The sequence below is a fragment of the Schistocerca nitens genome, chromosome 5 (assembly GCF_023898315.1).
Source record: "Schistocerca nitens isolate TAMUIC-IGC-003100 chromosome 5, iqSchNite1.1, whole genome shotgun sequence".
NCBI classification, from domain to species: domain Eukaryota; kingdom Metazoa; phylum Arthropoda; class Insecta; order Orthoptera; family Acrididae; genus Schistocerca; species Schistocerca nitens.
In genome coordinates this window covers 475,358,382-475,374,941 of record NC_064618.1, presented here as the reverse complement: position 1 = coordinate 475,374,941, position 16,560 = coordinate 475,358,382, and positions in this window count along the sequence as shown.

Below are 16,560 nucleotides of genomic sequence, written 5' to 3'. Positions count from 1 at the left end.
CAGGGGTCGTTATCGGATCGTAGTCTGTGGGCCTGCCTTGGTTTTCTCTTGTCAAAAGTGCGCTTAGTTCAGCGCCTGCTATACAATTTTTCCTAGCGCCGATCGGTGTGCGGGCGAAGGGTTACGCCAGCCTATCTGAAACAAATTATATCCCGTATCTTCGTATCAGTAACAAGCCCACCAATGGTTGTCGTCTGACCAATGGGGAGCTTGTTACTGCTACGAAGATACGGAATCCAGTTGACTTTGGACCCGCTGCACTTGACTTTGTTGGTTGAACATACTGGTGTACGTGCTTAGTAAACTGTATTGTTTCCATTTGAAGATTCAGCTAGTCGTTGACTGATTTCGCTTGGGACCTTGGGACCTTAAGGTGTAGGCTGGTTAAGTTTTTTGAATAAACAACGTTGGATTACTATATAGTTGTTGGTTCTACTTATCGTTATTCATATACTAACAATAGTTGTTCCCCATGACGTGGTCTATCGCTCCTAGATGTTCGATGCAAAGACTCTGAAACAACCTTTACACAGAAAATGTGGTGTCACCGCCAGACACCACACTTGCTACGTGGTAGCCTTTAAATCGGCCGCGGTCCGTTAGTATACGTCGGACCCGCGTGTCGCCGCTGTCAGTGATTACAGACCGAGCGCCGCCACACGGCAGGTCTAGAGAGACGTCCTAGCACTCGCCCAGTTGTACAGCCGACTTTGCTAGCTATGGTTCACTGACAAATTACGCTCTCATTTGCCGAGACGATAGTTAGCATAGCCTTCAGCTACGTCATTTGCTACGACCTAGCAAGGCGCCATTATCATTTGTTATTTACGAGGGCAGTTCAATAAGTAATGCAACACATTTTTTTTCTCGGCCAATTTTGGTTGAAAAAACCGGAAATTTCTTGTGGAATATTTTCAAACATTCCCGCTTCGTCTTGTATAGTTTCATTGACTTCCGACAGGTGGCAGCGCTGTACGGAGCTGTTAAAATGGCGTCTGTAACGGATGTGCGTAGCAAACAACGGGCAGTGATCGAGTTTCTTTTGGCGGAAAACCAGGGCATCTCAGATATTCATAGGCGCTTGCAGAATGTCTACGGTGATCTGGCAGTGGACAAAAGCACGGTGAGTCGTTGGGCAAAGCGTGTGTCATCATCACCGCAAGGTCAAGCAAGACTGTCTGATCTCCCGCGTGCGGGCCGGCCGTGCACAGATGTGACTCCTGCAATGGCGGAGTGTGCAAACGCACTCGTTCGAGATGATCGACGGATCACCATCAAACAACTCAGTGCTCAACTTGACATCTCTGTTGGTAGTGCTGTCACAATTGTTCACCAGTTGGGATATTCAAAGGTTTGTTCCCGCTGGGTCCCTCGTTGTCTAACCGAACACCATAAAGAGCAAAGGAGAACCATCTGTGCGGAATTGCTTGCTCGTCATGTGGCTGAGGGTGACAATTTCTTGTCAAAGATTGTTAAAGGCGATGAAACATGGGTTCATCACTTCGAACCTGAAACAAAACGGCAATCAATGGAGTGGCGCCACACCCACTCCCCTACCAAGAAAAAGTTTAAAGCCATACCCTCAGCCGGTAATGTCATGGTTACAGTCTTCTGGGACGCTGAAGGGGTTATTCTGTTCGATGCCCTTCCCCATGGTCAAACGATCAACTCTGAAGTGTATTGTGCTACTCTTCAGAAATTGAAGAAACGACTTCAGCGTGTTCGTAGGCACAAAAATCTGAATGAACTTCTCCTTCTTCATGACAACGCAAGACCTCACACAAGTCTTCGCACCCGAGAGGAGCTCACAAAACTTCAGTGGACTGTACTTCCTCATGCACCCTACAGCCCCGATCTCGCACCGTCGGATTTCCATTTGTTTGGGCCAATGAAGGACGCAATCCGTGGGAGGCACTACGCGGATGATGAAGAAGTTATTGATGCAGTACGACGTTGGCTCCGACATCGACCAGTGGAATGGTACGGTGCAGGCATACAGGCCCTCATTTCAAGGTGGCGTGAGGCCGTAGCATTGAATGGAGATTACGTTGAAAAGTAGTGTTGTGTAGCTAAAAGATTGGGTAATAACCTGGTGTATTTCAATGCTGAATAAAACGACCCCCGTTTCAGAAAAAAAATGTGTTGCATTACTTATTGAACTGCCCTCGTATCTTGGGATGCATGTACAGTCAGACCGATGTTCACCAATTATGGATTAAATTTAAGTATTTCACTATCTGCGTCCGTTTTTCTATGTTCTAATTTCCTTGTCATTTTCCAGACCTCACGGCAGCCTGCGTGAGCTTAAACGCGTGCCTTTCGGCTTCCTCCAAACCCCGTGAATTGGCTCCAGCCAATTCACAACATATGGCGACGAGAATTTTGCGTTCGTATTTGTCCTGATTTACTTGTGTCATGGCTTCGCCACAATCTCCAGATGTACTGTCCGAATTTTATCGCTTACAGAACCAGCAGACGCAGGCCTTGCTGGATGCCCTTGGACAGCTCATCCAGGGTCAACGTGCAATGCAAACTGATGCGGCGGTAGCCGCTCCACCGCTACCGCAGCCACAACACGCAGTTGCACCACCTTTTCGTCCTTTTGATGCGGCACTGGAAAGCTGGACGGAGTGGTCACGCCAATTTGGATTCCATCTCGCCGCCTACAGAATTCAAGGTAATGAGTGGCAGCCTTTTTTGCTTTCTTGTGTCGGAGTGTCCACTTACCGTGTGATAGTGAAATTATTTCCCCGACGCGACGTAGCAACTCTGTCCTACGACGAAATTTTGTCTGCATTAGATGCATATTTCAAAGAATCGGTCAATGTAGTTGAAAAACGGTATACCTTCTTTCGTACAAATCGTACGGCCAGTCAAACTAATCGGGAGTGGGTTGCAACCTTGCAAGGCCATACTAGGGATTGTGCTTTTGAGTGTGAATGTGGACTCCATTATTCAGGTACTATGGTACGTGATGCAATTGCACGGAGCGTTTCTGATGTTCGTTTAAGGGAACAGATTTTGAAACTAGTCAGTCCCTCCCTTCAACACGTGATGGACATATTGGATCGGCAGGACACACTTGACTTTGCTCAGGAATCATTTGAAACTTCGCCACCCATGTGTCAGGTTTACCGGCCCGCCGGGCGAGCTGCACGGAACAGTAAAGAGTCCTCGCGCCCGGCCGCGCCAAAGCCGCCTGGTTCTCCGCCACGTGTGCCGCACCAGCAAGCAAATGCAGTGCTTAAATCATGCCCGCGGTGTGCTACTAGACATTCACGTGAGAATTGCCCGTCACGCCAGGCTATATGTTTTTTCTGTAATAAAAAAGGACATGTTCAAAGTGTTTGCCAGAAAAAGCTCCGATCGGACGCTCAAAACCATTCCAGGCCCTTTGCTTCGCGCCGGAATCGGAATCAAACCAAGGATACTCTGGCTCGTGAACCGTTGCCCATGGAAATTCATACAGTTCATTCCACTCTGCCCTGTGCCACTCTCTCTAACAGTGACAGTGTTCATCCCACAAATACTGTGCGTCGACGTCGACGGAATTCCCGTCAAGTCGCAAGTGATTATGTCCCAGTGTCAGTTCACGTTGCACGAGACAGTCGCTCTTGTCATCAGCAGGACAATAAACTTTTTGTGGACTTGGCCATTATGGCAACGTGATACCATTCCAGCTCGATACAAGAGCTGCAGTTTCACTGATCAATCAAGACACGTACAAACAGCTGGGCACACCTCCGTTGCGTGCCACAAATGTTAAGTTAACTAGCTATTCAGGTCACGGGCTCCCTGTGTTAGTACAGTGCAGCCTTCTTGCAACATACAAGGGACAAACAAAACTTGTGTCATTGTACGTCCTTCGTTCTTCTTCTGCAGTGAGCTTGTTTGGTTTAGATTTATTTCAGTTGTTTAACTTGTCTATAGTCAATCAGGTCCTATCAGTGAACCAGACTGTGCCTTCAGTGTTTCTCGTCTATGTAAAGAGTTTGCAGACATTTTTGCACCGGGCCTTGGTTGCGCTAAGGTCTATAAAGGACATTTGGAACTGAAAGTAAACGCGCAACTGAAATTTTTCAGAGTGCCCAATTTTCCCCACGCATTGCATGATGAGGTCGCAAAAACATTACACGATTTGGAATCACAAGGTGTGATTGAACGTGTCCAGGCTTCTCTCTGGGCATCACCCTTAGTAATTTTGCCAAAACCTTCCAGCAAATTGAGACTTTGTGTTGACTTCAAGGCAACAGTGAATCCCCAACTAGTGATTGCTACTTTTCCTTTACCCCGCCCGGAAGATCTTTTTGACAAACTGTGCCCGGGTAAATATTTTTCGAAGTTGGACCTAGCAGATGCGTACTTGCAAATACCGGTGGACAAAGAATCCCAGCGCATTTTGGTAGTTAACACGCATTTTGGTTTGTACCGATTCAATCGACTGCCATTCGGGTGTGCATCCGCCCCTGCATTGTTTCAGCAATATCTGCAAACTGTTTGTGCGTCGGTCCCTACTGCAGCAACCTATCTGGACGATATTGTGATCTCCGGAAAGATGGAAGAAGAACATTTAGCCAATCTACATCTACATCTACATTTATACTCCGCAAGCCACCCAACGGTGTGTGGCGGAGGGCACTTTACGTGCCACTGTCATTACCTCCCTTTCCTGTTCCAGTCGCGTATGGTTCGCGGGAAGAACGACTGTCTGAAAGCCTCCGTGCGCGCTCTAATCTCTCTAATTTTACATTCGTGATCTCCTCGGGAGGTATAAGCAGGGGGAAGCAATATATTCGATACCTCATCCAGAAACGCACCCTCTCGAAACCTGGCGAGCAAGCTACACCGCAATGCAGAGCGCCTCTCTTGCAGAGTCTGCCACTTGAGTTTATTAAACATCTCCATAACGCTATCACGGTTACCAAATAACCCTGTGACGAAACGCGCCGCTCTTCTTTGGATCTTCTCTATCTCCTCCGTCAACCCTATCTGGTATGGATCCCACACTGATGAGCAATACTCAAGTATAGGTCGAACGAGTATTTTATAGGCCACCTCCTTTGTTGATGGACTACATTTTCTAAGCACTCCCCCAATGAATCTCAACCTGGTATCCGTCTTACCAACAATTAATTTTATATGATCAAACATTATTTCAGGTCTTGCGACAAAATAGTCTTCGCTTGCGGAAGGACAAATGTGTGTATTTTGCTCGTGACTTACCCTATCTGGGACATGTAATCAATGCCCAAGGCATACATCCCAGTCTAGAGCACCTCCGTGCCATACAAGACTTGCCTTCGCCGCAGAATTTGAAGCAGCTACAGAGTGTGCTGGGAAAAGTCAAATATTGTCATCGCTATGTGCGCCACGCCTCTTCCATTTCAGCTCCGCTTCATCGCTTACGCCGTAAAGGTGTTCCGTTCGTCTGGACGACGGAATGCGAACGCGCCTTTCGCCAGTTGAAATCGGCGTTGCTTACCAATACTTGCCTTACGCCATTCGATCCCCAGAAACCCCTTTTGTTGATGGTGGATGCATCGGATTTCGGGATCGGTGCTGTGCTTGCGCACAAAGATGGATCACATGATCGCCCTATTGCCTTTGCGTCCAAATTGCTCTCGTCTGCGCAAAGAAATTATTCACAGATCGAGAAAGAAGCTTTGGCTTTCGTATTTGGTATTACTAAGTTTCATGATTTCTTGTATGGTCGTCACTTTACCATCATCACAGACCACAAACCTTTGACATCGCTTTTTCATCCGAACAAGCCTGTACCTCCACGCACAGCGCACAAATTCATTCGCTGGTCTATTTTCCTCTCGCAGTACCGCTACGATATCTTGTATCGGTCCACTGCTAAGCACGGAAACGCCGATGCGTTGTCCTGTTTGCATGTTGCTGAGGATAGAGCATTCGATTCTTCCGAACTTGCTTGCATGTTCATTGATTCGGAAACCGATGACGTGGTCGAATCGTTTCCGATTGATTTTCGTCGTGTAGCTACATCCACAGCTGCTGACCCTGTCCTTGCTACCGTTCTGCGTTTTGTTGCTACGCAATGGCCCTTGTCACAGTCAAGGATATAGGATCCGTTGGTTCGCCGATTTTTTGCTCACAAGGAGAGACTTTTTGTGCGACGTGGTGTTTTGCTGTTACTTTCTAATAATGATCAGTCCAGGGTCGTGGTCCCACGTTCGTTACAGTCCTCTGTCTCACGGCTTCTCCACCAAGGACATTGGGGTATAGTGAGAACGAAACAACTTGCTCGTCAGCACTGTACTTGGTTCGGAATCGATGCTGCGATTACGAATATGTGCTCTTCTTGCATGGCGTGTGCCGAACAACAATCCGCACCACCGCGGAAATTCTTTGCATGGCCGAAAGCCACTACCCCTTGGCAACGCTTACACATCGATTTTGCTGGTCCATTCTGGAATGCTCGATGGTTGGTTGTGGTCGATTCATTCAGTAATTTTCCTTTTGTTTTCCGGATGTCTTCCGCGACGTCTTGTGCCACTATCCAAGCGTTATCGGCTATCTTTTGCATTGAAGGTCTTCCACAGACTATTGTTTCCGACAATGGCCCACAATTCATGTCCGCAGAATTTCAGTCATTCTGCAAGGCCAATGGTATTCAACATCTGACGTCCGCGCCGTTTTCGCCGCAGTCAAACGGTGCCGCTGAACGTTTGGTCCGGACTTTCAACTCACAGATGTTGAAGTTATAAGAGTCGCATTCTCGGGAGGACGCGTTATTGCTCTTTTTGTCCTCGTATCGCTCTCAGCCCCGAGATGGTCGCTCGCCGGCTGAGTTACTCCACGGTCATCCTCATCGAACCTTGATGTCTTTGCTACATCCGCCGCATCAGGTTCCTGTGCAGCGGCAGACACCTGCTTTTGCTCCGGGCGACGTTGTCTACTATCGTCACTATCGCGGTTTACGGCGTTGGCTCGCAGGGCGCATTCTTCGCTGCCTCGGCCGCGCTATGTATCTGGTTTTGGGGGCCTCTGGTGAGGTGCGTCGGCATCTCAATCAGCTGCGCCCCCCAATGGCTCAGCATTCATTTGCTGAGTACGGGCTTGGCGACCCCGTGGTCCTGAGCTGGGGACTGGTCTGCACCGCCAGTCTCCTGTCACCGTAACCCCCGGACATGCTTCAGCGACCACCGTATGGCGGGGCGGTGGAATGTTGTGTGCTGCGGGGAATGGTAATCTTGGCTTGACCGCCAGGATTGCGAGGAAGGTAAACCTCTATAAAAACCCCTCAATCCTACGGTGTGCTGCGCGCCTATAAGATGCATGGATGTTGGGGTGGAACTGTCGCAAGCGGGCAACCTCTGGGGCACCTGCCGCACCCCAGTTGCATACGGCTTACTCAGGCACGCGGGGCTCTGTCTGAGCGGACCTTTAGTTCCCTAGCTGCTCGTGGGACCGCAATGGACCCGTCGACCTCTACATTTCCCCCTACCAGTGGATTGGGTGGGCCACTGCTAGGAAAACACACCCCATCGAAAAAGCGACTTCGTGCTGCGAGTCCTCCAGCTCCTGGTGTTGCTAGCGATTTATCAGACTGTCGTAACAAGAGCACATGCTGATAATCAGAATCTGTTTTTGATTATTAAACGGAAGGAGGGTAGCTTTGAGAGGGTTTCTCCCTTTTACATCCACAAAGGTCTTGAGGGAATTGCAGGTACACTGAAATCTGTTAAGCGACTGCGCAATGGGACTCTGTTAGTTGAGACTTCTAGTTCCCGTCAAGTTGCTTCTCTTCGGAAAGCAACCTGTCTCGGAGAGTACGCTATCGAGACCGAGCTCCACTCCACTTTGAATTATAGTAAGGGTGTTGTGACATGTAGGGACTTGGTGTATATCTCCACAGACGAGTTAAAATCTGAGTGGGCTGACGAAGGTATTGTTGACGTGCAGCATATTATGAAACGAGTCGACGGGGACCTCGTCAAATCCGACTCGTTTATTCTCACTTTCAGTTGCCAGAGACTCCCAGTGCATGTTAAAGCGGGTTTCTTACGTTTGCCAGTACGGCCATATTTCCCCAACCCAATAAGCTGTTTTAAATGTCAACGCTTTGGGCATACTACGTTGGGGTGCAATGGGATAGCCACTTGTGCTAAATGTGGTCAGCCTGCCCATGAAGGAGCCGATTCTTCAACGCCTGTGAAGTGCGTGAATTGCTCTGGGAGTCACCCTGTCTGGAGCCGGGTCTGCCCCATCTATCTCGACGAATGGAAGATCCAGGAGATCAAAACATCTAAGCGCATCCCCTATGGTGAGGCCAAGAAGCTCTTTAATGCCATGCAACCTCCTGTATTTACGACATCTTTCGCTTTCGCTCTGAAAAAACCGGTACAAATGGCCACTGTTGCTACGCAAACGGAGGTTGCTAGTGTTAGCACTAATACCTGCGTTTGCCAGTGCACTTGTGCTGCTGCGGTTGTTTTGAAACCTGCGGCTCTCCCCGCAACGTCGGACAAGGCCGTGGTTGCTGACATTGGGGTACTTCCTGCCTCTTCCCATATGGCGCCTTCTGCCCAGGCGAGTACAGATCCACCTGCTGCCAATGCTCTGCATTCTAAGCCCCCCAAGACAAAGACGCCGAAGGTGAAGGTTTTGCCACCTGAGGAGACTGGTCAGGGTCGGTCCGATGACGAGGCCATCGTACTCTCTGACATCTCCCGTGGGTCGTCATCGGAGCTGATGGACATTGATGTCGACCGGGGGCGATCTTCTCGCCCCAGGATTTAAAATCTCCGGCCAGTACGGGCTCTCCTCCAAAACACAGAGGCAGGGTGAAAGTTCAGCCACCCTGATCACTGGCTCACATATTACAGTGGAACCTTAACGGGTTCAGGACGCATGTGGCCGAATTACAACTCCTTGTACGAGAGTGCCCTTTGTGCTTATGTCTCCAAGAGACACATTTTCGGGCCACTGCTGCCCCTTCTTTACGGGGCTATACCGTATATCGGAAAGATGATCTGATGGGGGAAAGGGCAAAGGGTGGTGTTGCGGTTTTTGTCCGTGACATGCACCCCTCATCTGAGCTCCCTCTCGTTACAGACTTGCAAGCAGTTGCAGTTGACCTTCTTGTGGATCGGAGGCTCACAGTCTGTTCACTTTACTTACCACCTCAGGATGTGATAGACTCTAAGGCTCTCACAGACCTTATTAGCCAACTCCCCCGCCCATTTCTTCTTCTGGGGGACTTCAATGCTCATAATGTCTTATGGGGCTCTTCGACTACTTGCCCCAGGGGTCGCCTTCTGGAAAGCCTCATGATGTCTGAAGAACTGTGCCTCCTCAACTCTGGTGCTCCCACTCATTTCTGTACTGCTTCTGGGTCGTCATCAGCTATTGACCTTTCCTTTTGCTCTCCAGCCCTCGCGGATTCTGCTCTGTGGGAGGTTGCTGCTGACCTCCATTCTAGTGACCATTTCCCCCTTTGGATTCGCCTCCTGGATGAGGCTATGGCATTACCAGTGCCGCCGCGGTGGCACCTCTGCCGAGCTGACTGGACACTTTTCAGCCAACTGGCTGTTTTGGAACACCGTGCCAGCGTCCACGAATGGGTAAACCATGTTGCAGCCGTGATCTCCCATGCTGCTGAATTGTCAATCCCACGGTCATCCGGTCATCCCAAGAGGCGTCCTGTCCCTTGGTGGACCACTGAGTGCCGCTCAGCCATCCGAGCCCGCCGTGCAGCTCTGCGCCGCTTCAAGTGCCGTCCCTCAGCTGACAATCTTGCGGCCTTTCGGGTGGCAAGGGCCAAAGCGCGTCGAGTGATTAAAGAGAGCAAACGACGGTCATGGCAATCATTCTTGAACTCCATCTCCCGCTCCACTAGTTCGACGAAAGTATGGGAAGCCATCAGGAGGATTTCCGGGAAACTCGGCCAGCTACCTGTCACGGCATTGCTGCATCAAGGAAGTCTTCTCACGGCGCCGAGAGACATTGCCCAGACACTGGCCATGCATTTTGCGGCATCTACCGCCACTATTAACTGTGATCCAGATTTCTGCCGCTACCGCAGTGCCATCGAGAGGGGTCACTTGGACTTCCGGTCTCCAAATTCTGAACCCTACAACTGCCCCTTCACAATGTGGGACCTGGATTCGGCGCTGTCTGTGGCTCATGATACTGCGCCTGGTCATGATCAAATCCGGTACAGCATGCTGCAGCACTTGTTACTGCCTTCCAAGGAAGTTCTCCTGAATTGTTTTAATATGATATGGTTATCCGGCACGTACCCTGACTCGTGGAGGGAGGCGATTTTGATTCCCCTCCTCAAACCGGGGAAGGACCGAACGCATCCCAGTAGTTATCGGAGTATTGCTTTGACGAGCTGTGTCGGGAAGACGTTGGAACGCATGGTCAACCGTCGCCTGGTTTGGCTGCTCGAGACCAGGCAGCTCCTTAGCCCCTCTCAGTGTGGCTTCGGAGATGTCGTTCCACTATCGACAACTTGACCCTGCTTGAGGCGGCCATCCAGCAGGCCTTCCTACGTAACCAGCATTGTCTAGGTGTATTCTTTGATATTAATAAGGCGTATGACACTACTTGGCGCCGCCTTATCCTCAATCAACTCCATCAGTGGGGCTTTCGTGGCCGTCTCCCCATCTTCATTCGGTCCTTTCTTTCCCACCGCCTCTTTCGATATCGGCTTGGTACTGTGCTTTCTGATTTGTACGTGCAGGAGAATGGTGTTCCTCAGGGAAGCGTTTTAAGTGTCACCCTCTTTGCCGTCGCCATTAACAGTATCGCGTCCACTATCCGGAGTCCTGCCCAATGCTCCTTATTTGTGGACGATTTTGCTGTTTTCTGTTCTTCCTCTAGTCTTGTCACTGCTAGTCGGCAGTTGCAGCTTACGATAAAGCGATTAGAGGCATGGACTGCGAAGACGGGTTTTACCTTTTCTGCAGACAAATGTGTGTGTGTTCATTTTAATCGTTCTCGACGTCTTTTTACCTCCCCTGAATTGCGTCTGAGGGACACCATTCTTCCTTTTAGAGACACTGTGAAGTTCCTGGGGCTCACTTTTGATTCCAAGTTGTCGTGGTTGCCTCACCTTAAAGACCTCAAGGTGCGGGCCCTGAAGGCACTGAATATTTTGAAGTGTCTGAGCCATCGGTCCTGGGGAGCAGATCGGGCGCGTCTGCTGCAGTTTTATAGGGCTTTCGTCCGATCGCGTCTTGACTATGGTTGCACCGTGTATGGGTCCGCAAGGCCTTCGTATCTGAAGATTCTTGACGCAGTACACCATGAGGGTATCAGGCTGGCCACTGGTGCCTTCCGTACTAGTCCCATCCCCAGCCTGTGTGCTGAGGCAGGGGAACCGCCGCTCGCCATCCGGCGGAAACTCCTCATGGTGCGACGGGTGTGTCAATTCCTTGCCTGTCCTACCTCCCCTGCGTACCCTACCGTTGCCGACCGCCTATGGAACGTCTCTTTTCCAGTCGTCCCAGGGCAACGAGACCATTTGGGATTCGTGCCAAGCATTTGCTTGAGTCCCTTGGTGTGGAGCGTGTGGCCCCCGAACGACTGGGTTTTACTCGTCTCCCTCCCTGGTTGCTCCAGAGGCCCAGCGTCCTTTTAGACTTGTCGGAGTACCGGAGGAGCTGCACTCCTGCGTTTGTTTTTACCTCCTTATTTTCCGATATTTTACACCAGCATCCGGACCATGTACCAGTATTTACGGATGGCTCTAAACAGGGGGACTCTGTTGGTTGTGCTGTTGTTTTCCCTGATTGAGTCGTCAAGTTACGGCTTCCTGCGGCATTTACCATCTTTGATGCCGAATTGTTTGCGATCCTGCGGGCATTGGAGCAGATGAGATGTGTTCCCAGTCGGAAGTTCCTCATCTGTTCTGACTCCCTGAGTGCCCTTCAGACCATTCAACACTTGTACCCAGCGGATACGGTCGTCCAGAACATCCATGATGCCCTACTCCACCTGCAACGGCAGGGGAAGGAGGTTTCTTTCTGCTGGGTGCCGGGGCACGTGGGTATTATGGGAAACGAACTGGCGGATGTGGCTGCCAAAGATGCAAGTTCCTTCCCTCACGTTGTTGAATGTGCCGTCCCCCTCCATGCTGTTACCTCCCTCCAGCGTTTTCGTGTTATGCGTCAATGGGAAGAGGAGTGGCTGGCAGTCGGTGACAATAAGCTGCGTCTGGTCAAGGCCACCACGCGGCCATGGCGTACGTCTTACCAGTCATGCAGGCGGGACGAGGTTCTCCTCACTCGCCTCCGCATCGGGCACAGTCCCTTCACACATGGTTTTTTACTCCGGCGGGAGGATCCCCCCCCTCTGCACTGCTTGTGGCGTCCAGATTACTGTCCGCCACATTTTACTTGACTGTCTTTTATTCTCTGACCAGAAGGCGGTGGTTTCTTTGCCACCGGATTTGCCCTCTATTTTGCAAGACGACGCAACGTCTGTGGTTAAGGTTTTACAGTTTTGTGTCCTGTCCAATTAGTTGCCTCGGATTTTAGGGAGAGGGTTTTAATGTGCTGCTGGATGACTGGCTCACCCAGAGTTTAGGTAAGAGGTCCGCCAGTCACGAATACCTCCTTGTTTCCCTTCGGTTTCTGTCCTCCCTTCCTTGTGTTTCCTTTCCTTTTTTAGTGCATTCCTTCTCCTCTTGTTTTGCCTCTGTATGTGAAGATTTGGAACTGCGTCAGGTCTGTGTCTTTTAGCTGTTCCCCTTGTTCGCTGTCCGTCTTAGTCCCTTCACTGCATGTGTTCCTGTTTCTATGCGTTTGGGCGCTGATGACCCCGCTGTTTAGCGCCCGTAAACCTCAAACACACACACACACACACACACACACACACACACAATCAGTTGCGCCTCTGTCGTCGCACGGGATCTGCCGCTCCCCGTCTGCTTTCAGCGACGGTGCCGTCCGGTCAGCGCCCTGGGGACCCATCTACTGGCTCGCCTCAGCCCCAGGTGTTACCGACGCTGCCTTCCATTTTGCCCCATGGCGACGCGCCGCCGCCGCCGCCTGTTCTCCCGCCGGCGACGCCCGCAGTGGACGCGTCGCTGCAACCGCCGGGTGCCTCCCTGGGTCACGCGCCGCAGATCGCTTCCCGTGACCAGCTGTCCTCCGACATGGAACTCTTGCCCGCTCCGGACCATATGTCGTCTTCGCCCGTCGGGTGCCCCGTTCTGGTGGAGGTCGTCCCTTCGGCCACTCCTGTCACTGCGGGCGCATACACCGCATGTTGGCAACGAGAAACTCACTCCATTAAAACTGGTGCAGAGAACGGGATTTGTGTCAGATTCTCCTGACTTTCTTTAGGTGACAATCGACAACCGGGACCGCAATAATATTTTTTTTTTTTAATTTACCGGTTTCGGCTTACGTTAAAACTATCTTCAGAATTTTTAGGCCCCCTATGGCTGGTGCTGGCAGCTCGTCGGCTTTCCCGTGATACCACGATCGTACACTGTGTACGACCGTGGTATCACGAGGAAACCGCCAAGACGCTAGTGCCAGCCATTCTGAAGATAAAACCATCAGTCGAAACCGGTAGATTAAAAAAAAATATTATTGCGGTCTCGATTGGTGACTGTAACCTAAATGCTGCACCAGATCGCTGCACTACATAGACTTTCTTGTCTGAAAATTACTTCGTGCAAGTATTTAAAGAACCAACACTTGATGGGGATATCTTAGACCTCCTAACAACTAATAGATCATAACTTTTCCAATCAGTTAATGTAGAGGAGGAAATCAATAACCACGTGTACTAAAAGGACTGTTAAAGAAAATAGGAAAATATTTTTGACTAGCAAGAGTGACGAGAGACAAATTCAATTCAGTTCGAAGGGCGAAAATGTGTAGCGCGAATGGGTAAAACCCAAAATTATTCTACATTTTACCATAGACAAGGCGATAAGGGTTGTGAGGAATGGAAAAGACTCACCTTGGTTTTGGAGCCGTGTTAGAAAGTTGCTGCAAACAGAAGAGACTTTCATCTCCAATTTAAGTGAAGTCAAAGGTAGGCAGATAAAAAGAAATTGAAAGAAGCCCAAATGATTGTGAGACGAGGATGCGACAAAGATTCATTGAATTTCAAAGTAAAATTTTTCTGAACGATGTGATTATAAGTATTAGGAATTTTGGTCTTCCATAAAGTCAGTAACCGGATCGAAGTCATTGGTTCAGTCACTCAGTGACCATAATGGCACCGAATGGAAGACGGCGGATGGAAGAGTGGAATACTGTAGTTGATATTCCGAATTTGTTATACCACGGCAGGGTGTAATACCTTCCCTTCTTTCAATAGTCACACAAATGCTGAAGTGGCAGATGCAGGGATAAGCAACCGCGGATTAGAAAATCAACTGAAACTTTTCCACAATGGAAATGCACTGAAATGGACCCAGAGTATGTGAAGGAACTTGGTCCGCTTCTAGCATAAGTTTATCGTAAGTCACTGATGCAACGAAGAGTTCATAGGGACTGGAGAAACGCGCTGGTCATTCCTGTTTCTACAGTAGGCCGTCGGAAATACGCGCATAATTATAGGCCTACATCGCTGACGTCAGTCTTTTGTCTTTTGTGTAATTATAATTCACGATTTATGCTCACGCATCAAGTCGTTTTTGAAGAACAAAAACCTCCTCTAAAAAAATCAACATCGACTTCACAAATAGTGACCCTGAGAAACTGAGAACTTCCTGTTCGTTCGCCTGACCCAGAGCCCCGTATACAAAGGCGCTCAGGTAAGTGCTATGTTCCTTAACTTTAGGAATGGGTCCCATACAGATTCCCACTGTCGAATACTGAAAAAAAAGCGAGCTTACGGGGCATTGAGCCAGATTTGAGACTGGTTGCAGGACTTCACTAGACAGAACGAGACGAAACTCAACGGGGCGTTCCTAACGAAGTGAATTTGACAAATGTGAAACTAATTTACGGAGCCAAAGGGAGTGCTATATAGTCGCTGCCATTTACGATTCATACAGTGCCGGGAGAAAAGTTAGTACATCTGGTTGAGAGGTTTCCCATTTCACTCATTTACAACAGTGCATATGCAGTACCTGGAATTATTACATTGCAAGTCGTCGCTTGATTTAATCATAAATATATTCCTGAATGATACTTAACGTTATTTATTATCTTTGCATAAAGAAAATTATTATCTCCTCAATAACCTTCAAATCGTGAGCGAAATTAGTGAATTTACTCGTGGCACTTTTGTTGCTTGTGCCTGTAGTCACGTTGATACCTCAAATTGCTAATCGGATTGATTAATTTAATAAGACTGAACCCTAAATTTGCTGGTATACCCATGTGCCACTACAAACAAATAAAAATAGTGAATAGTTACGGGAGTATGAATGAGAACAGTGGCGTGTTTAAGTTTATTAATCCTTTTATAGCTACAACGTGCTGACAAATCGTACACAAAGACTGACAAACACAAAGCAGAATAGGGATGGTGTTTGATTGGCAAAGCATACATTGGGGTGGAAGCTAAACCAATTCTCCCATGAATGAATCCCTTTTGCAAAGTAATCTAACTTTCTTTACATGAATCCACTGTGAGGCCTAATTCTATTCAAATGGTATCAGCTACGACCAAATATACAACAAACTTGGCTCACATGAGAACAGGGATCTGTGAATAATATTTAATATTATTTAACAGCCCTACGCCGGTGCAGTAGTATTTTACTGTTTCACCATGTTTCATGTTGCAGCAGAAAACGCTTTGGGCGAGCAGCGGCGCGCTGCGACAGCTCTAATGTTCTGACGCGTCCACGAAAATTTGCAAACTACGAGTACTGGTGTTCTGTTTAAACAACGTGGGAAACTTCCCTCCCAGACCCCTAAATCCCGTCAGATTTCAGTGTGAGGTGCACCCGTTGTTTGGTCTGGCAAAACCAATTTGACTCACGGGCACGACAGTGCGTGCTGCAATTGTCAAACGTCAGACGGCCGACTCAGGACGAATAAGTTCACCCTCGTGACACACGATACGTCCGAGATTATCTGTAGTTCCACTGTCGGTACAATTGGAAACTGCTACTGGCTCTTAGTCCTCCACAAGATACAGACCAAAAGTCTCAGGCACTAGGGAAAGACCTGAAGTTCTCTACGATGGGAGTACCAGAGACAGACAAAACAAAAATTCACCACCACTTTTCACCAATCCTCGGTGCGGGAGCCGAATTAGTGGAAACGAAACCGCCCCCATACTACACAAACTAATCGAACTATCCTCTGCTCATTGAATCTCCCCTCTTGACTGTTGGCCTAGTAGTGAATACAAAGGCAACACAAGAGTTCCCACGCTGAAGAAGGAGGCAACCACTTTGCATACCCTAAGAGGAGCCAATAATCGACTCCAAATCCCTCTTGCCTGAAGAAAGAAGATTTTAGAATAGGGAGGAGTCGTTCTCATGCTAAACATGGCCATTATTGGGCAAAAAAAGTCTACCTAGATGGGACCCCAGTCCCTAATTTATGGAGGGATCTAATGTATCGAGGCGGACCATTTCGACTTTCTGAAAGTAGGGTGTTAAGC